General features: G+C 35.9%; 1 protein-coding gene and 2 non-coding genes across 3 annotated transcripts in view; all 3 read left to right on the top strand.

The window, feature by feature from the left end:
- The window catches only part of Dock4 (dedicator of cytokinesis 4), a 445,040-nt gene that overhangs the window by 27,388 nt on the left and 396,570 nt on the right, over window positions 1-21,082 (top strand). The window lies entirely within an intron of this gene.
- LOC143384387 (small nucleolar RNA U13) lies at window positions 10,133-10,236 on the top strand. Its single transcript, XR_013089308.1, has one exon. It is a non-coding gene; the product is annotated as a small nucleolar RNA U13 (small nucleolar RNA).
- LOC143384475 (U6 spliceosomal RNA) lies at window positions 17,427-17,533 on the top strand. The gene has a single exon (XR_013089338.1). It is a non-coding gene; the product is annotated as a U6 spliceosomal RNA (small nuclear RNA).

Raw genomic sequence — 21,082 nt, 5'->3', positions numbered from 1 at the left:
AGGTGCATTTACTATCATCCCTGAATTTCAGAAGAGCTATCTATGGACACATAGGTAAGGATGATAATGAGCTTTGAGCTCAGGACTCTCTGATTCCTGAGCATTCACTCTTTTAATAAATTCCTCAACCTAGACTGATGTCTGTAACAGAGGGACAGGCACTGCTCTGCGAGGATCACATAGATTTCCAACGTCTGTCCTCAGCTACTGTTCAGTGATTGAATGCCCTGGAGCTTGGTTGTTGGACAGTGATGACTAGAATTAGAAGTTGGTTGGCAGGAGAGTTATTTTCTTTCCTCCTCTCATTGCAACTCACTGTCCCTGTAACCTAGGGCAATTTAGGTCAGAAAAGGACAAACACAGCCAAGCTCTTGAAAATGTTATGTGGGATTGCTCACGCCTAGTTGACCAACATCTGTGTAATGATTTCATTCAAGAACAAACACAAACAACCACCATCAAACTTGTTTCTTTTATATTATTATTTTTTGTCTTGTGTGCAATCTCAACACTGAATAGAGTGCTCTCAGAACAAATGCACTTGGTTGAAAGAGAAGTAGTTACTCAGGAGACAGCTTAGTATAATGAGCCAGTTCCCATATTGTTACTGAGCAGGACTTGGTGGTTAGAAGACTCTGGAGGGTAAAATTTGCCGTAATTAAAATAAATAGTTGGCAGGTTTGTGCAAAATACAGGTTTTACTGTTTTGATTCCAGAGAAGCCAAATAAGGGCATTATATTTATGGTATTTTTTTTCAGTACATTTTTTCATGCCAAGAATTGGGCCATTAAAATTTTTTTATTTGGCATTAATGATGGGACGGCATAATGAGAGGTAAGGCAGACAGAATTGCATTTCTGTTGGAGGGAAGAGCAAATCTCTCAACCCTACATATTTTTCAGAGTTCAGACCAAATGGAGAGTTTAGATCAAATGGAGATCTTCAGACAGGAATTCATGGACCCAGAAACTTTGTAAAGGATATGTCCTGGATGTGATAATAAGGGGTATTGGTAGATTTCAGGAATCCTATTTTTAGATCTCAACTTTCATATACTCTTTGTTCCCTGTAGTCTCCTGTTCTAATAGACACTCCCCACCCCCCTTGCCAAGAGAAAGGCCAGTCTCAGTTGTTTTCTTAATATTGTCAGGGTGCTGTTTGAGACCCTGGGGTGAAAAAACACCTGTGCTCTGAACAAAGGAATGATTGAAATGGTAGTGTTGTTGTTGATGAAAATTAATGATTCTAATGACAGGATAACAAATACTTTTGCAATTCAGGTGGCATCCAATTCTTTATTTTCCACAAAATTGAAAGAGGACTTAATTGAGTTGTCAGTTGATCATTAAAAATAATTTTGGTGATAGATCACTCTGAGATTTTTTTGGCATACATCCCAGAAGGAATTCAAACTATAGAGGAAAATTATTAAAGCAAACTTAAATTTCCATGTAGTTACTTGCATGAACAAGTTTTTTCAGCTTTTAGATTAAAAAAGGGGATGGGTCAGATAAGAATAAAACTGATGCCTCTTTTAGAAATATTCCTCTATACATACCTAATTTAATTACAAAAGTACCTCATCTGTCTCATTATGAGCTGAATTTTTAAAGTAGCTTATTTTTATTCTTAATAGTTATAGAATATTTAATATTTATGTTTTTATCCATTATATAAAACTGACAACAAATATAAATCAGCCCTGATACAGAAGTAATTTGAGTCTTATGGTCATAAGAAACTTAAAAGTTAATATTTGTATTTTAAAAAGTTCTTTTGATCATAAAATATTTATATTTATGTATAATTTTTTGTTTCCTGTGACCATGATATTTATATACATGCAACAATTTTCATTGTTATGCATCTATAGTAAACTTACTTCTTATTATGTCTTTCCATCATTAATGCCAAATAAAAAAATTTTAATGGCCCAGTTATCTTTGTACTTATTTTACAAAGATACATGATAGAATGACTAATAAAAGGTTCAAACATAAAAAAAAACACTTTATATAAAGATTAAAATCTATGCGGATAGTGCAGTGGAAATAATTCAAGGATAAATATAAGGAATAAAGGAAAATAAAGTCTTTTCACCCATGCTATTTCAGATTCTTTCTTTCATGTGTAATGGTAAAAATAAAGCAAGTTGATGTCTTGATTCAGGTGGATATTTAGAGAATCATGTTATAGTTTAATTTTCAAGTGTTATTATTCAGTGCCTTGGAAATGCAGATCGTTTTTCACTGTTTAAAATTGCAATGAAAAATATTATTAAGATGTCAACTTAAAAATGTACAAGGGAAAACATAGTTGTCATAAATCTTTTAATAGGCTTGCAAACAAAAATAATTTAGAAAGCAGTGAGATAAAGCATCATATGGTGACGATGAGGAACTAGTCATCTGGGAATGCAAAATGTAAGTGAGAGGAAGCCCCAAACCTAAATCCAAGGTGGATTCCCTGGAACCATTTGAGGTCACAGTGAAGGAGAGGTGTTGGGAATTGTACCTTTCACTATCCTATGATGGTGAGAACTGTTAATTAAAATAGTCATTTTAAATATTATTATTATTTAAAAGCCTGCATTTTTTCCCCCATATTAGTATGCATTTGTGTTTGTGTGTGTTGGGGGCGGTTCTTGTGGTGATAAAGAGTTTTTGGTCCTTTTCCTAGATAAAAGTAATATGAAGGGAGTTTGTGGTTTTATGCAAGATGACACCCCATACCACTCCTTTTTGTCATAGGTCATCAGAAGCTGACCCTTAAATTTGAGCAGCAAGTTCAATGAGTTTCTGAACCACGAAAGCTCTTGGTAACACACAGCTCAAGCCAGTAAAGGTAGAGTCTGTCTTGAGGAAGGTGGCAGTCTTTTCCAAATTGGGCGTGTGGAACAATTTCAGTTTTTAGTGATAGGTACCTTCTCAGGTTGTATGGCCTTGTCTGATGGGATGCCATGGACTCTTACAGTCAACTGGAAATTCAGAGGTCATCAGCTAGTCAAGGCTCGGAGTGGGTGGGCATGGTCCAGGCTGTGGTGCAGATCATACCTGGCGGGCTATTGCAGAGCAAAATGAAGGTGGAGAATCTGGATGGAATTGGTGCAGAGGAGGATGGTGGGGAGAGATGAGGAGGATGGAAAAAACCTGCAAGGGAAGGCCACAGGAGTCCTCTCTGAGGCATCTTTGTGGATCACCTGCCTAGGGCTGTGGCAGGAGGTCTAGTCTTCCCCACTGCCTCCCACACCCTGGCCCTGTCAGCACCCCACGGATGTCAGGCTGCACAGACTCCTTGCTTTCTTGCCTTATCTATTTTAGTCAGTGCACAACTGGACATAATGCTGCTTAGGTAGCCTTTCTCAAAGGCCGTTTTCCACTTGGAATGGCCAGTGAAAATGTCTGACTGTGGGTTTTTGCTGGGGCAGCTCCTGCCTTGGGCATTTCCAAGCTTTCCCTCAGCTGGTATAGCCATGACCGTGGTCTCCTGCAGTTCTTCATGGCACATTGAGTGTGCGCTACCCTTTGGGAGCAGGTGATTCCTAAATATTGCCTAACAAACAACTATTTGGAAACCAGACTTGATCCCAGTGGAACCCTTTCAAACTAGCTGCTGACTGCCTTTAAAAGAGCAGTGCAGGCTTCAAAGCCACTTCTGTTTGGCTCTGTTATTAATCTCTTTAGGAAATGATTCCTTAGGGAACCAGGATAAGAGGGCCTGCTGCCTACAAAACAGCTGACTTGCCACTAAGCCTTTAGAAAGAGACAATGGAAAATAATCTGGTACAACAAGGGCTATTGTCCGGAAGTGACATTTCCCCTTCCCTCTAGTTGAAACAGTTGTGTTCAGACATGGAAAAGTAATTATAAATTGGGGAAGGGGCTGGGAGTCATCTCCTTTTGCTATTTCTTTGTCATACAGTGCATGAAGGAAGTCCTGCTTTGTTCTACTTCGTTTCCTTTCTGGTGTTTGGACGGAATGTCTGTAAAATCTGACACTTATCAGGCAAACGTATAGAATGTCAGAGGGATTACATTGGATTCTGGGTATTCATTGGTTGGCCTTTGAGCTGTTGACATGCCAGATGTGTTTGACATCAGGGAAATGATAAATGTCCATGTGATCACACTGATTGTCACATGTGTGCTTGTTGATTAGTTTGTTCAGATATGAGACTATCCTCTGGGGTCTGGTATACTAATGAGATCTTTCTTTATAACAGAGTGTCATTTTTACATGTGTATCATATATAGCAGAAAATAAAGTTTAATGCTTTATAGTCGAAAATTTGGAAATACCAAAACAGGGGAAAAGTACCAAAATCTCTCTAAAATCCTTATACCAGAAATAACCTATTATTATTCTTTAAGGTATTTCCTTCCTGTATTTTAAAATTTTTACTTATGTATTTGGTGTATTTTTATTGTAACAGGATCATATATCATTTAGTGTTATGGTTTTTCTATTTAATGACAGATTGGTCAAGAATTAATCTCTGTTGCAGAAGATGAATACTGGAAAACTTGAATTGCTGTAATTTTAAGTAATAGTGTTGCCTGGTTTTGGAGGGAAGAGTTGCCCTGATTTTTACCTCTGTTTCTAACACTGGCATTGAGTTTCAAAAACTCACTGGTTCTCTTTACATGGGAGATAGGTTACCTGGCCTTTGACTGAGGTCATATGCTTCTGGTGGTTCACTTTCTATTTGGAGAAGAAGACACACCCTCTGAGAGATCTGGTCAAAAATCCCTTCCTAGAGAAATCCAGACCTTCACAGAGAGGCTGGTGCATTAAATTCGGCCATCAGAAGAAGGTGTCTCACTTTTCTTATTTCAGAAGTATTTTTGAAGGTATTTTCTCTAGCAAAATAGGATGTTTGCCTTCTGGGTGGAAGATATTTCCTTAAATTACTCCGAAGAATCCCAAGATGCATTGTGGAATGAGATTGACATCATTATCCTAAGTACATGTATGAAGACACGAATGGTATGAATATACTTTGTATATAACTAGAGATATGAAAATTTTGCTCTATATGTGTAACATGAGTTATAATGCATTCTGCTGTCATATATAACAAATTAGAATGAAAATTTTTAAAAAAGAATCCCAAGATGCATAGCACAGAAAACTTACAGGAATATTTGCTTTAAATTTCATTTGTACAGTGTTATTGGCTGAATTATGTCCCCCACCCGCCTTTCATATATGGAAGTCTTAACCCAGTACCTCAGAACATAACTACATTTAGATATAGGCCTTTAAACAGGTGACTAAGTTAAAATGAGACATTTAGGGTGGCTCTGATCCAGTCTGATTGGTGTCCTTATGAGATGAAATTTGACTTACAACAAGATACGAGGGGTGTGTGTGTATACAGAGGGATGACCAAGTGAGGACACAGCCAAGAGGGCGGCCATCTGTTAGTTAAAGAGAGGCCTCAGAGCAAACCAGTTTTGCTAGCACCTCATTCTTGAACTTTTAGACTTCCAGAACTATGAGAAAGTGAATTTCTTTTGTGCAAGCTGACCAGTCTGTAGCAGTTTGTTTTGGCAGCCCTAGACAGCTATAATAAGGCTGCTAAAAATTCCTTGAAATATTAGAAATGTCTTTTCCAATTATAATAATATGGAGAAATTTTCAATGTGTATGTGAAGAAGACACCTTAGAGGATCAGGGGGATGGACTAGGGGATGATGGTACCTAGGTAGATGCAGGATTTTGGTCAAGTTCTAGCTACCAAATCCTGTGGTTCATTTGATGTGTTCCATTGTGTTATTATGCTTTATAACTTACATCTGTGTATCATTATGTGATTCCCCTCTCCATGGATTAAATATAGTAAAGATAAAAGAAAAAAGTTAAATATAAAACAAGGCAAAATACTTGTTTACATGGATTATACTTAGTGAAATAAAATATGACATGGTCAAAATTCTTATTACTATTCATTTTCATCATTTTTCTATTCAATAGTTAAGTCTATTTTGTGAAGTGATTGTAATTGTGTTCATTAGTTATTTCTTTATGGGAAATAGGTTAATTATTTTTTTCATTTAAGAGGAAAATTAATATCAGAAGTAAACCATTCAGCCTTGCCAATGAGATAGGAAAATGCAGAGCTTAAGTCATCGAAGCATAATTCTAAAATATCTGTGCTTTGAAGGAGGGTCAGAACTGTCTGTGAAAGCTTTTTTAACATTTAGACTAGAATATATTTACCAGGCTTTTGAAAGTAAGCTGTGGGTGTTTAGTGAAAGTGGTTCTGAACCATGTTCATGTCAGTTTAGTTTTTTCTTTTTTTTTTTTTTGTTACTATGACTAGAAGTTTTTCATGTTGCTAAATCACATTTTAAATGAATAGAAGTGGTTATAAGGTAAAATATCTGACTGGATTACTGTGGTAGAAAGCCTTTTTGTTTTGTTTTGTTTTTTCTTTAAAGCACATAGGTGCTAGTTCTGAGTATGCTGTGGCCCTGGGTGACAGTATTTTGTGTATCTTGATAATTATTTATGGAGAGACATTTTACTTCAAGATTTCTTGGATTACTTGAGCATATCATCAGGTTTTCTGGATACTGAACGTCTTCTTTTAATACCCTAATTAATTTTTTACTTAAGAACATTTTTGTAAAAGATGTTTAATATCCTTCCCTCTTGGACTATTGTGAATGTAGCTTAATCTTTTGTGTAGTTAAGCAAGGCCATCATTATGAAGACAATGCTTGTTCTGCAATATGGTGTGGCTCTGAAGCTACTATGATAAGTACAAGTTTGCACCTATGGTAAATAATCCTAAATTTGTTTCCTTCTTTGTGTCTGTGCGTCTCAGCGTGCTTTTTAAATTTTTTTTTTCCTTTTCTTCTCTCCTATTTGTTTTCAGACCATCACTTATAATTTTCTTTGCTATTTTTTCTTTCCTCCTCATAATTTTCTGCCTCTGCTCTGCTTATGGAAATGGAGATGGTAGCAAGTGAATTTATAGTGGTCATGTATAAATCAGAGGCCCAAGAAACTTGGTTTCAGGAAAAACTGCTCATGGAATTTATGGTATCATAGCTGAGTTACTCAACTGTTCAAACTAATAGCTTCTATTGCATGCTTATTGTAGGTGAGCCCCACCCAGTGCTGGTCATCTCTCTGATTTAGGCTGGTGAATGAGCCTGTAGGTGATTTGTCTCCCCTCTTATCAGTTATGATCATTAGTTTTTGCATTTGAAAAATTCAAGTTCTTGTTTCTTTCATACCTGATTCGACTTTGGAATAGAGGCTAAAAGTCTCATCAAAGGCTACAGGAGAATAGGGATTGACACTAAAGTTCTGGGATAGTCCATAAATGCATAATTGATGTTCATTTCCTACTTCTGCCTCCCTTAGCCATTGGCATGCTATTTTTCAGATATTTTGCAAGTCAACCACAGAAAAATTTTTATAATACCTTGTCCCATACTAAATTCTTTCTTTAAAAAAATCAAATATTTGTAAAATTCTTGTAATTCTTAATTCAATCTTCCAGAGATTTAAATTATCTTGTTCTAAATGACACTTTAAATTTTGTGCTTAAAATTTCATCCATCAAGCTGTGTTGGTACCAGTTAGAAACTAACTTTGGAGTAAAAGTGAGAATACAAGTGTATGTGTACTTTCTTACAAAAGACCACACAGGGTGCTGATGTTTTCTGTTTGAGGTCCGCCATGCTTGAATTGCAATTTTTCATGGATTTCTGACCCAAACTGGGACAACAGATGTACCTGATTTTCCCCTTCAGTGATTTACAAATATAGTTATAAATAGAATTAAAAAGTGATCTTCAGCCATGGTCAGGGTTTACCTTATCTCCCTGTACTGTTTAACCATGTTTTCAAAGGAGCTTTTTGCAAGTATGATAGCAGGTCACCTAGGGTGAGTGACTTTGAGACTTGGACTTTGAGATCTAGATGAACATGCATGGGAGTGATGGACGTAAGGTAGAAAATATCTAGTTTTCCTTCCATGTAGGCCAAATGGAAGGCACTTTGAATTATTGAATACCTTAACGAGTTTTCAAAACTCACTTCTAGATCATTTTACAACAAAGTTTAAAGGCAGTTTAAAAGTTGATCAAGGGGTTGGGGATGTGGCTCAGTGCTACAGCAACTTTCCTGGCATGTGTGAGGCCCTGGGTTTGAACCCTAGTACAGTAAAAAACAAAACAAAACAAAAACAAAAATAAAACAAACAAACAAAAAAACCAAAAAGAACCTTGATTGATAACTTTATATACATATATATTTTTATATGTATATATGTGTGTGTATATATGTGTATATACATATTTTATATATATACACACACACATATACATATATATATATATATATATATATATATATATATATAATATACACATATATATATTTTACTAGTTCAGTACCTGATAAATTTTAGTTCAAACTGAGAAAATATTTTAAATACTCATGGGAAATAGTATTTTTATACTGGAAAATGTGATATGTGGTGGAGTCAATGGTCCTAAAAAGTAATATGGTTTTCAAATTTTGATTTAGATGTAATTGTGATCATTACTGCGTTTTTACACAGTAAATGTATTTTTACGTAGATAAATATACATTTATCTAAGGTAATAGATAGGATAATTGTTATTTAGAGATGGGGAGTGAGAAAGAGCTGGTGGGTTTTCTGTTCGCATAGGAGAAAGTCAAGGAGTGTTAATTTTATAAAACTCGTTAAGGTATTCAATAATTCAAAGTTTTAAATTAAAAGACTAAATAAGATCTTAAGAGAACATTTTTCTTTTATCTGAGGCAATAGTAGGCACAGTATGCCTACTACCTAATATGTATGTGTGTGTGTACACACATATATATACACAGTAAGTAATTCAATTGAATTACTTAAATTTTACTCGGGTTAGACTTGAACCAGTGCTTAAAGAAGCGGTACAAAGACTCAGAGGCATGGAAAAGAAAGTAGAAAAGATGGCTATTCACATAAGAATGTGAGATTGCAGTTTTTGTTATTAATAGCTTAAAATAAATTCCTTGAGTATATGTGACCCCCCTCCTGCCAAATGTCTTTCTTGCTTCTCCTTTTGCTAAAAACATTTTAAGTTAATGAGCTGATTTCCTAGTGTCTGTTATGGAATTTGTGGATTCTATAATAAAGTGAGTGTTCTCATGCCTTGTCTTTCACAAACATTTCTTGTCAAGGTAGGACTGGCTTCCATACAGCTGTGCACTGGAGAGTCATGAGTGACTGCAGCCAAGTCTGAATCCAGGCCGTCCGGCCCCTGGCCAGAAGCTTTGCCAGCTTAGCTGCTTGACCACCTGCTTCTGTTTTTCTGTTCCACTTGCAGATGGAGGATGTTTGCTCTTCTTCTGGCATCAACACCAATTTTTTAAAATTCCTTGGAAGAACCTGGAAAAGGGAGACAAGAAGTTGATCCATGTGCTGTAGTTTTGTTCGCTGAAAAATAACATCTCTTAATTGAGATCCTGGGACTTTGGTCCAGCCCTATATGCCATTGACCCAGTGGAATTCTGTCTACTAATGACGAAAGCTTTGTAGTTGAAAATTATTGGAGACATGTCCAAAAGGAACTTTGGAAATTATAAACCATGCCATGGCTTTTCCTCTGTCCTTCCCTATCATATATACATTGGATTTCAATAAAGTAATGAGAATTTAAAACAGATGCAGTTGTCAGAATTTCTTCTTCCAAGCAATTACTTTTACCTAAAAGAAGTTACTTTAAACATTTAATGTATGTTTCTATGAAACTGACATTCTTGAAAACAAAGGAAATTCTTACAGCCCAACAAGGTCAAATTTTTCTTTTCTTTCTTTCTTTCTTTTTTTTTTTTTTTAAACTTTAAGGGGTTTAGCTGGATTGCCACATCTTATTCTCTTGAGGGAACTGAACTTTAAAGTCAAGTCCACTCTTAAAGGATTTGATTTGAAATACACTGTAGGATCTGAAGACACCTCCAGTAACAAGATATGACCCAAGTAAATGTATAACTTTTCCAGAGAGATTCCTTAAATCAACACACAAACACACACACATACACATATACACATACATATTCATACACACAAAAAAATAGTAATATGGAAAGAATTAGGAAGAGATCCTTTTTGGTTCATAAGCCTGATGATTTGGTGTTTATCCTGTTGTATGTGATATGCCTTCTAGTAAACCTTGTTACAACATTGGCACATTACCCATATAATGTGGAAAAAAAAGAAAGAAGAAAATTTTGGATAGTCAGTATTTTATGTGTGTACACTTACTAAACTCATTGAGTTGTATATATTAAATATGTATAGCTTTTTAATGCCAGTCATGCCTTTAAAAAGTGATTTATGAAAAGAACAACAGAATACTTGTTCCTGGCACTGTTTTTTTTTTCTGCTTTTTTTTCATGGCATAGTTCCATTAACTCATTTATCTTATCCCTAAAACATGCCTTTTAATTTCCCAAGATACCTCGTTTAGATTGTATAGTGAAAAATGGTGTTTAAGAGCTCTTGACTTGAATGGAAGACAGTAGAATGAATAGGACGTAACTTTCCTGTTTTCATATGTGAATACACGCCCAGTGTAACTCCACATCATGTTCACCTACAAGAATAGGCAGTTAGACTCCATGTATGGATGACACATCAAGATATATTCTGTCGTGTATAACTAAAAAAACAACTACCCAAAACAAACAAAGAGCTCTTGACTCTCTTTGCTGCTTATAGATATGGTGTTTAGAAGTAGAAGGAAAAGAAGGCAGCATGTGATTTTCCTCTTGACAAAGCAAAAGAGATATGACAAAATGGCAAGGAAGATTGGCACTACGTACTTCTCAGTGGCAGCAGTAGTGCTCCTAGGATTGTGACAGTGCAGCAGATAGCAGAGGGAGATGGTTCCTGAAGGAGGACAGGGAGTGTCGAAGATATTCCAAACCTAGGCACCAGGTGAGAAGTGTGAAAAGCATGTTTAAGCACCAGTTTTCGTTGATGAACTTGTGTCATTAACTGATTCCTGGATGTTCTCATTTACCTTGATCTGCTTCAAACAGAATGTACCCTTACGTTTAATTCAGTTTCTCAGAGAAAGATACATACTTGGTTTTCCCGTTTTAGATCACTTTAAGAAATTGATATGACTTGATATTTGCATGTCAAGAGAACAGAATGGAATAATAGTTCTTACCTTGGATTTTATAACCCACCATATGTGCCCTTTGTAGACATGCAGTGGACATTTTTGTTTGTTTGTTTCTAGGCACAGACTGAAGCCCATGTTGATATTCTGCTTAATATTAACAGTTTCTGCTGATGTTAGTATTTAGAAAGATACAGAATTTTTATTTCTTAATGGATAGTTCTGTATCCCATGTGGTTGTAATAATATGTTTATCACCATTAAGTTAAAGTTTCTGAATAGTGTGTAGTGGAACTCAGACCAGGGTTAATATTTTGTCACTTGCTAAATGTTTGGATCTTAGCTTCCTCATCTGTAAAAAGAGACAGTTCCACCTCAGGATGGCTGATGGACATTAAATGAAGCAAAGCACAATGGCCAGGATATTTAATGCTCCAGAAAGAGTTTTAAAACTACATGTAAGCACTGAGCATGAGACAGGCTCTCTGGTGACTCCTCAGATTGTTGAGAGAAAGGATATCAATCTATTGAATGTCATGTAGATTCTGTGCATGTGTGCATGTATAAATGAAGTAGTGCACACTTAGTATACTAATTTCTGGCACAGAGTGAGTAAATAATTCAGGCAAGACAGGAAAATAACAAGAATGATTAGTTTTATTTATTTGGTTTTTCAAAGCTTTATTATGCATGTATTTCATTAATATGGCTCTATGTAGATTTTTAAAACAGTAACAAAAGTATATATTTAAAGAGCATTGCATATGCTGTATAACCACTAAAGATGTGCAGGAAAATCCTTATATGATGAGAGTGGGATAATAAGTAAACTTACTTCTTTGGTTCATCATGTTTATTGAACTATATAATGAATATTTGTAAAGTACTTAGAAAGTATCTGCCTTGCCTGTACTAAGCTCTGTGCAAATGTTTGCTGAAAGTAAGATAAATAAATAATGAATAAGTAAATCAATGGGTCCTCTCTTTGGCTGTCACTAATTGTGCCAGGAGTGGGCACACAACCCAGAGACAGCCATCCATCAGCTGACACTGGCACGATTTTGGTCTAGCTCAAAAAGAAGCCCTGGGCCAGATTCTCTTCCAGGAAGTTATATTTGGGAAGTGAGAAATTAAGTCAATTAGCTGTGAGAAAGGGGATTCACAGCCCAGTGAAGAGGGTGGCCGTTAATGGATGCGTGCAACAAGGGACTCCATTGCCAGGGCAGGGATAAGAGTGGAGCATGTTGGGAAAAGAATGAGGAGGGTAGGAGAAGAGCAGAATGCCTGGGGAGTTAAACCACACTGGAGTGGCAACCCCCACCCCATTCTTTTTGTTTATTTGTCTTATAACTTGAGTGAAGCTCTCTTCTTTGTGTGACAAGAACATGATGTGATTAGTCATTTACAATAACTAGCTTGGGATTTCTTAACTTACTTCTTTTTGGCGAATGATTATTTTCATTTGGAAAACAGCTACCTGTTGTTATAGGATGTGGCAGTAGGTACAACAGCAGCTACAAGGGAGGAGAAATTGGCATCTGACCCTCCTACTCAGGGAGTGTTATGTTGCTGACAACATAATAAACAAAGAAATGTTACAAAGCAGTGTTTATCTCTTTAATGGAGTCAGGCATCCTTGGATAATTTAATAATGCTTGAGAACATCATATGTTTTGGTATAGGTGATTAGATCAGTAAGAAAAGGTTAAATTGTGTTTACTATGGCTGTGTTTTTCTTTCTTTCTTTCTTTTTTTTTTTTAAACTATGGTAGAGATGCATGCAATTATTTTGGGAAGGTTTCCCTGAACACCAGGTCGATTACTTAGTTGAACTTTGGACATTTTTATGAACCAGTATTCTTTTAGTTGCTAGTGATGAAAACCCACCTTGAAAATGTTGGCTCATATAACCAGTGGTGCAGGGGCAGAGCTGATTTTGGGGCAAAGCAGAAACCAAGAGGTTAAATGGACTCTCTAATGACTCTTGCTTTTGCTTCATCTCACATGATTGGGGCTTTTAGGTAGGAAAAAGTAGAGAGACCGTCTTCTTTTCAATATCCACACACAAAATTCTAAGTCCTGCTTGGTCACTTGCCTACTTCTAGATGTACCACTGTATCCAAGGGGGATGATGACCAAGATGGTCCAATCTGGGTCCATATTTCCTGAGGCAAGGTGGGATACCACAGTGACAGCCCTGTCCTAGCTCTGCAGAGTGGAGGAGGGGCGGCCCCTGGGGGAGGAGTGCTGGCAGGCAGAGACAACATTTCCACTCCAGGCAAATGAATGGCAGAGTGTTTGTTATTCAGGAAACCACTCCTCCAGAGCTCTGCTCTCTTGAAGCCAGATAAATGAGGTTTCACACCCTTTGGAATTACTTACTTGTTGGGAACATACAAAATAAAAATCGTGATGTTTAAAAAAGTGACCTAACTACACATTTTTTAAAATAATGTGTATATGTGTGTAAGCTATACGGACTGATACCTTTTTTCACTAGCCATTTTAACAATGTTAATACTAATAACATACCCTCATTTCTGTCCTCTGGATCCTAAAATCTTGGAAAGTTGAAGCCAGTCTGGATGGGCTTTAGCAGCTGTGAGTTTAGAATATTCTTTAGTTAGGATGCTTAGGATGCTGGATTTTTGTCATCCTTTTCTTAGAGTCACTGTGAGAGAAAGGAAAAAAAGAAACAAAATCTTTAGAGGACCTTTATGACAAAGTAATTGTTATGCCAAGTTGGGTAAATGTCATAAGTGAACTATTGGTATTACTTAAGTGGTCTAGAGAGACTGTTCCAGAGCTCAGGTTTTCCCTGGGAGAGTGTAATCTACCCCTATCTTCCTTTCATAAATAAAGCATCCCTTACATCATGTAAATTAGCCCAACCACTCTAGACAGTAGCAGAGGATTTCACTTATTTATTTATTTATTACCCCTAAAAGACTTTCTGTTTGAAATTGGGATGCCTAACTAGTAAGCTGCTTTTGTGTTTCACAAGTTGATAGTACGATAAAGATAGATCACAGGATCAAAGAAAATCTTCTGATTATCCTTTCTGGTCTAATTAGAATTTATAAGAAATATAGCCTTCTATTGGGTTTTCCATGACAGACATGAAAGATGTATTTATCTTTTTATCTTTTCTTTCTGTTACTGTGGGCCTTGTTTGGTGCGGTTAACAACTGGGTTATATGATAGAGTGTGAAATTTTCCTACTTGGATTCTGCAGTAGAAATGTCTTACTCAGTTTTAAGACCAGCACAACAAGTTTACCAGTTCATATTTTTTTCTTGTTCATTTATACTGAACTTCTCTAGTTAATAGGAAATATGTTCTTCAACGAGTAGTTGAAGACTACTTGTCACCAGTTAGATCTCCTAATAGAAAAGGAAGTAATAGGAGATTTGTTGTTTTTAAAATGTTTCTGCACAGGTCGACTTTCAGGTTAGCTTAATTATGAAAATATGAAGACTCACTGGAGTTTATAATTCTTTCTGCCCCCCCCCCCTGCAAATATTAGTTAAATGTCTGCATTTACCTGAGTAAAAAAGGTAAAGGAGCACAGGGTGATCCTGATGGTAGGCCCCAAGTCCTGCCTCACAGAGCCCAGAGTCCTTGTTAGCTTGTGAAAATATTTGCTAAGCCTGCAGTCTCAGGAAAAAGTGGTGAGATACAAACTGATGAATGCAGTGATAGGATCTTTAATAGAGGCTATAGCCAAGCACAAGTAAAGTCCTTTAGAAAGATGAGTGTATAGAAGGTTAAAGTTTAGCAAATTAATTGTTGTTCCCTGCTGGAGGAACATTCTGTTTTCTTTCCTGCAGTGGCCACTGACCTCTGGCTGGGGAAATAGTGATGCCTGTTTAAGAAGACCACCCAGTGCTGTTCAGAGATTTCTATGTAACCTCTGATTGCCACGTGCACATCCCTGATGATTTATTATAGATACTAAGATACTTTTCAGAGCAGGCTCCGTAGACTGTAGACTTTCTTTGTCACTGCTGCTCCTCTGGCTCCTCCCTTGGGGCTCTCCTCAAGCCCCACTTTCCTGGGAAAACTTCACCTCTAATCCCCTGGAAACCTGGAGTGGTCAGTCTCCCTCCCTCCCTTCTTTCCTTCTTTCCTTCCCTTTCTTTCTTCTTTCTTTTCCCCTCTCTTCCTCCCTCTCTTTCTTTCGATGATGATGATGATGATGATAATGATAATGATGATGATGATGATGATGATGATGTCATCTTGCTATATTGCCCAGGCTAATCTTGAACTCCCGGGCTCAAGTGATATTTCCACCTCTACCTCCCAAGTAGATGGGACTACAGGTGTCTCTGGAGTGGTCTTTGCTGCTTTTACATTCCCGGTGGCTTTCTGAAACCCTTGGAGCTCAATATCATAACTGTTGCTTATTTGGTTCTCTGGTACAGCGTGAAAGTACTTTTGCTTTCCTGGTTATATTATCCTACCAATTCTATTTGTAGAGATCATTTTAGTGTCTCATTCGATATTCACAAAAGCCTTTTTGAGAGAGGCACAATTGGAACCTACGTTTGCAGATGAGCTGAGTCACAGAGTTGGATATTTATGGAGCATTTGCTTGGACTGCAGTGCACTGAGGTGGACAGATGGATACTAATAAGTATGATATGCTCAATTGTATAGAAGTTTACAGTCTGACCAAGGAGAGAATTTGTACACAATTACAACAAATTGACATTTTATCTTGCAGAAAGTGGAAGGAGGGAATTGTGATTGGGAAGATGAAAGCTTCTGGGGGAGGATGTTGTGTACAGTTGTCCCTTGGTTTCCAAGGGGGGTTGGTTCCAGGGCACCCCTTATATAACAATATCTGAAGGTGCTCAAGTCCCTTATAAATCATGGTTTAGGAGGGAAAGGGAAAATACTGGGGAATGACATTGGCCAAATTATATATAGTCATGTTGTGTGTGTGGACAGATATGTAACAACAAATCCCACCATTATGTCCAACTATAATGTACCAATAAAATATGGAAAAAACATTAAAAAACATGGTATAGTAATTGCATATCTCGTACACGTATTCTCCCATGTGCTTTAACCCATTAAGCCCACATTTTCAATTCTGTGAAGATTTTAATGAAATTGACCCAGATACATTAAAATAGTTTGGAAATTATAATATAGAGTGTATATATCCTTTATTATCATTAAGAACAAAAATACAGATTGTCCTGTAAGGAGGACATGGGAACAGTATAATATCTTTTACATATATAAGATATCCTATAAATAGGATATTGAGCAAATACGATATCCTTTCATGCGTTACACAGTATGTAAAGAAGTGCCTTTCATGACCTGTTCAACAATTCATTTTTGGAGGAAAGAAGCAAAACACTTCAAGCAAAGGTTTATAATACATTTTTGATAATATGTTTTTGGTACACATGGCATGGTTTGTTCTGGCATTGTTGTTGCTCTTGCTGTTTGAGAATGATATGCCTTCTCATGTCAAATCTGATACCATCTTATACAGTACTAAGTCCAGGAGTGTTACAGTCGCTTCCTTCCCCATGGCTTCTCATTGCATCATTTTAGGTAGGCTAAGCTGATCTCTTTTGAAATCCAACACATTTATGAGATCCTTCTTGTCTTTCTTCACAGATTTGTGAATAATTCATGCATTTACTAAATATATCAATTATGTTTAGTAAATGAATAAAGGCCAATACCAATTTTTAGTTCTCATAGAAGTGGAATATTCAGAAATGAACCAGTCATGTTTATCCATCCTACCATTGAAATTGTTGCAGATACCTACTACCTTTAGTTGAGGCACATTAGCCTTTTTCTATTGTTGAAGTTTGCAAAATGCTTACATTGTACTTAATTTATTCTAACAAAGACACGTATAACTGCTTTACAATGAGAACTTCATTATTCATATCAAATTGGTAACTGTACAGCCCTCCTGCTTGTTTTTTTTTTTTTTTTGATAGTTTGTTGGTTTCAAAGGAACTTATGTAGTCTCAGTGCCTGTGGCTTGAAATACGATATTTCACATGTGTACTGACAAGTCATAACCAGTGAATAGATTTAAAAAAAAAAAAGAGTGCAATTTTGGAGTGTAATTTTAGATTCTTTACCACTTTGAGCATTTGTAGAACTAGTTTCCTTCCAAGCAAAAGATCATAGTTGTTTCCTTCTTGAATATATTTTCCACAATATAAGTCAAAGTTATAGCAATATCCTACTATTCTACACAGTGTTAAGAATTTACAACCGTGCTCGCTTCGGCAGCACATATACTAAAATTGGAACCATACAGAGAAGATTAGTATGTCCCCTGCGCAAGGATGACACGCAAATTCATGAAGCGTTCCATATTTTTCAGTTAAAAAAAAAAAAAAGAATTTACAACCAAATCTTATGGGCTTACCTCTTAAAATTATTTCAGTGATTTTTATCCATAATATCTGATAATCATTTTATCCACTGTCAAACATTCTTCAAACATATCAAATTTCACACACAATTTTTGATTCATATTTACTAGAGGATAAAATTTAAAACCTTTGTCTTCAATATTGTCTTCTCATTCATTATTATTGCAAGAATATATAATACTTTTTACCTCCTAGAAATGATTTCTTAACATTGCATTTTTTGGTTATAGATACACCCAAATCTTCATTGCTCGACCAGTAATTTCTTATGGAAGATAGCATGTGATAACTTAAGAACATAAAAATGCATAAAAATGTTTTAAACTCAATTATACTAAAGTATTTCAAATTCATTCTTAGTTTCTTCAGAATATCATGGATTGTTTATATCAGGCATCAATACTTCAAAAATATGTATTGGGCTGGAATATTTGAACAAATTCCTTATTTTCCTCAAGCATTCAGAATGTGTTTTCTCTATAGTTTTTTTTTTTTTTTGGAGTATGGAAACAGGTCAGAACTTGTTAACAAGTAGCAACAGGTTCAAGTTTGTCCGTGCAGGGCACTACACATTACTATGCGGTGTCCCAGGGCCTTATATATAGGACAGCTCTTTTAGAACACTGATAATTTCAAATATAGTGCATTCCATGCAATAACCTAGTTCTAGAAATTTCAGGAATGTATTTCTTATGTTGCATAGCAGTTATGCACATAAAATTTTGTTCAAACATTTAGTAAAAGTAACTTTTGTAGTAAAGTTTATGCTATTTTCACAGTGAATTTAAAAATATTTCAAACTCTATTAATTCACTATTATTGTGGTCAAAAGAATAGAACTCTACAAACACAACAATTATTTTAAAATTGCCATTAGTGGTATATTTGTTGCTCAAGTGGGAGCTCCACATCTAGAACAGTGGGACAAAGTGTTTTAAATTACTTCTAGTGCTTTAAATTAAATTTTGATACCTAAGACAGTGAAAATACTATGTAAATAGCAATTGTACTGTATTATTTGTGGAACAATGACAAGTAAAAAATTTCTGTACATATACAGTTCACACTCGGTTCTTTTCCCTCCAGTCTTTTCCATCTATGGTTAAATCCATGGATGTGGACCTGCAAATACAGAGGGCCAACTGTGTGAGCGAGACGTCTGCATACATGGGTAAGACTGACAGATGCAGGACATCATTGTCAGGGAAACAAGAGAACAAAAACCCAGAAGTACAGGACATGTTTTAATAGGAGGAAGTAGGATCATTGATCTGGAATTCATGAGATTGTTTAGCAAAGCAGGAAAGAAATAGTCAGAAATTTATGTTGGATCAAATGATAGATTTGAGAATGGTAGTGATGTGATGAAGGTAGTGGTAGAAATGCAGCAGAAAGAGAGCGAGACAGACAGACACAGACTGACTGACTAGAAATGAGAAGGGCTAAGGGCTGGGTATGGAAGGCTACCTGCTAAATACTCAAATAGGGATATGGGGGGTGGGAAGGGGAAGAAGAAAAGACAGCCTTAGTCAAGGGATGGGTCTGTGAGGGTGGGGGTGTGTAATTTGTAGTATGGTGTAGACTTAAAAGTTACTGGACCATCATTCCAAGAGAAGGTACCATACTTCTAGCAGGGCATGCTTGTGGCAATATACCAATAGGTAGAATACTGAAGGAACTTGGTTATATTCACAGGGATAAATTTTTGACCGACTCCCTCTTTGTCTTCTTTTATATCCTCCATAGAACCAACACACAGCAGGCCATTTCTTTCGGTTATAGTAACTTGGTAAAACTGGGCTGAATCTTAAGTGTAAACCTTACACTATAGTAATAATAAATGAGAATGGATAAGAAATATTTAAAATATTTATGAAAACAGATGTTTTTTAGTGTTGTCAGGAGATTGAGAAATGTCAATTTATAACTGAACAACTGAAAAGCTATTTAAAAAATAGTTTTCCTCCATTTGTTATAAAAGGTTTCTGAAGACTTTTATTGAGCAACCCTTTGAATTTTTCTGAGTATGTTAAAAGTGATAGTTTCTTTAAAATTTTCAGTATTTGATACTGTTTGTTTTAATAAAAGGGATACTTCTTATTTATGAATAAAGGGGATCCAAATGTTTTCACTGACTGTTCAAGTATTCTTTTGGAACATAAATGCATGCCCTAAGTATTGTCAATATATGGAAATATAACTGGTAACTTGGCAAAAATTTTCTGAAACTAAAAGTCTAGCAAATTAGGTCAAAACTGTATAATCCATTTTATTTAGGAGTTGCAAATACTATAAAAGAAGAAAATCAAACAAAGGTATAACCGTTTTTTTCAAAACTTTTCCCATATGTAGTTTTAAATTTTAAAAAGCTAAACGGAGAAGTAGGGTAGCTGGATCAAATGGTCTTTCCATTCCAGGTTTTCCAAGGAATCTCCACACTGCTTTCCAGAATAGTCCCACCAGCAATGTATGAGTGTGCCCACCCCCCTATCCTTGCCAATACTTATTGTTGTTTGTATTCTTGATAGCTGCCATTCTGACTGGAGTGAGATGAAATCTCAGAGTTGTTTTTGATTTGCATTTCTTTAATTACTAGAGATGTTGAACATTTTTTCATATGTTTGTTGATTGATTGTGTATCCTCTTCTGAGAAGTGTCTGTTCAGTTCCTACCCTATTCCACTCCTCAGTTTATACCCAAAGGACTTAAAAACAGTATACTACAGGGACACAGCCATATCAATGTTTATAGTGGCACAATTCACAATAGCTAAATTGTGGAAGCAACCCAGATGCCCTTCAGTAGATGAATGGATCCGGAAACTTTGGTATATATACACAATGGAACATTACTCAGCAATAGAGAATAAAATCATGGCATTTTCAGGTACATGGATGGAGTTGGAGAATATAATGCTAAGTGAAATAAGGCAATCCCACAAAACGAAAGGCCAAATGTTTTCTTTGATATGAAGATGCTGACTCATAATGGGGATGGGGGCGGGGTGGGGTGGGAAGCATGGGAGGAATAGAGGAACTTTAGAGAGGGAAAGGGGGTAGGAATGATGGTGGAATGAGACATCATTACCCTAAGTACATGTATAAAGACATAAATGGAATGAAAATAAGTTGTGTACAATCAGTGATTTGAAAAATTGTGCTCTATATATGTAATATGAAATGAATTGCATTCTGACATCATGTATAACAAATTAAAATAAATAATTTAATTGTAAAAAATTAAAAATTAAAACCAAACTATATAGTTTCATGATTTTACTTCTTTATTATAAACTTTTCTTACTTTAAACATGACATTCATTGAAGCATTGTACCATTTCTTACATACATATGTAATGTAAATGTATTATGGAATGCTTACTTACATATATCCATATAATATTAACGTTATAGGATATTAAGGTAGATGTCTACTTTCTTTGTAAATAACACTAGATAAATACATCGAATAATTTGCATATGTGTGTATAGTCT

This window comes from Callospermophilus lateralis, chromosome 1, assembly GCF_048772815.1.
Source record: "Callospermophilus lateralis isolate mCalLat2 chromosome 1, mCalLat2.hap1, whole genome shotgun sequence".
Taxonomy (NCBI): Eukaryota; Metazoa; Chordata; class Mammalia; order Rodentia; family Sciuridae; genus Callospermophilus; species Callospermophilus lateralis.
The sequence above is the reverse complement of the archived record's forward strand: the minus strand, read 5'-3'. Positions and strand labels throughout refer to the sequence as shown.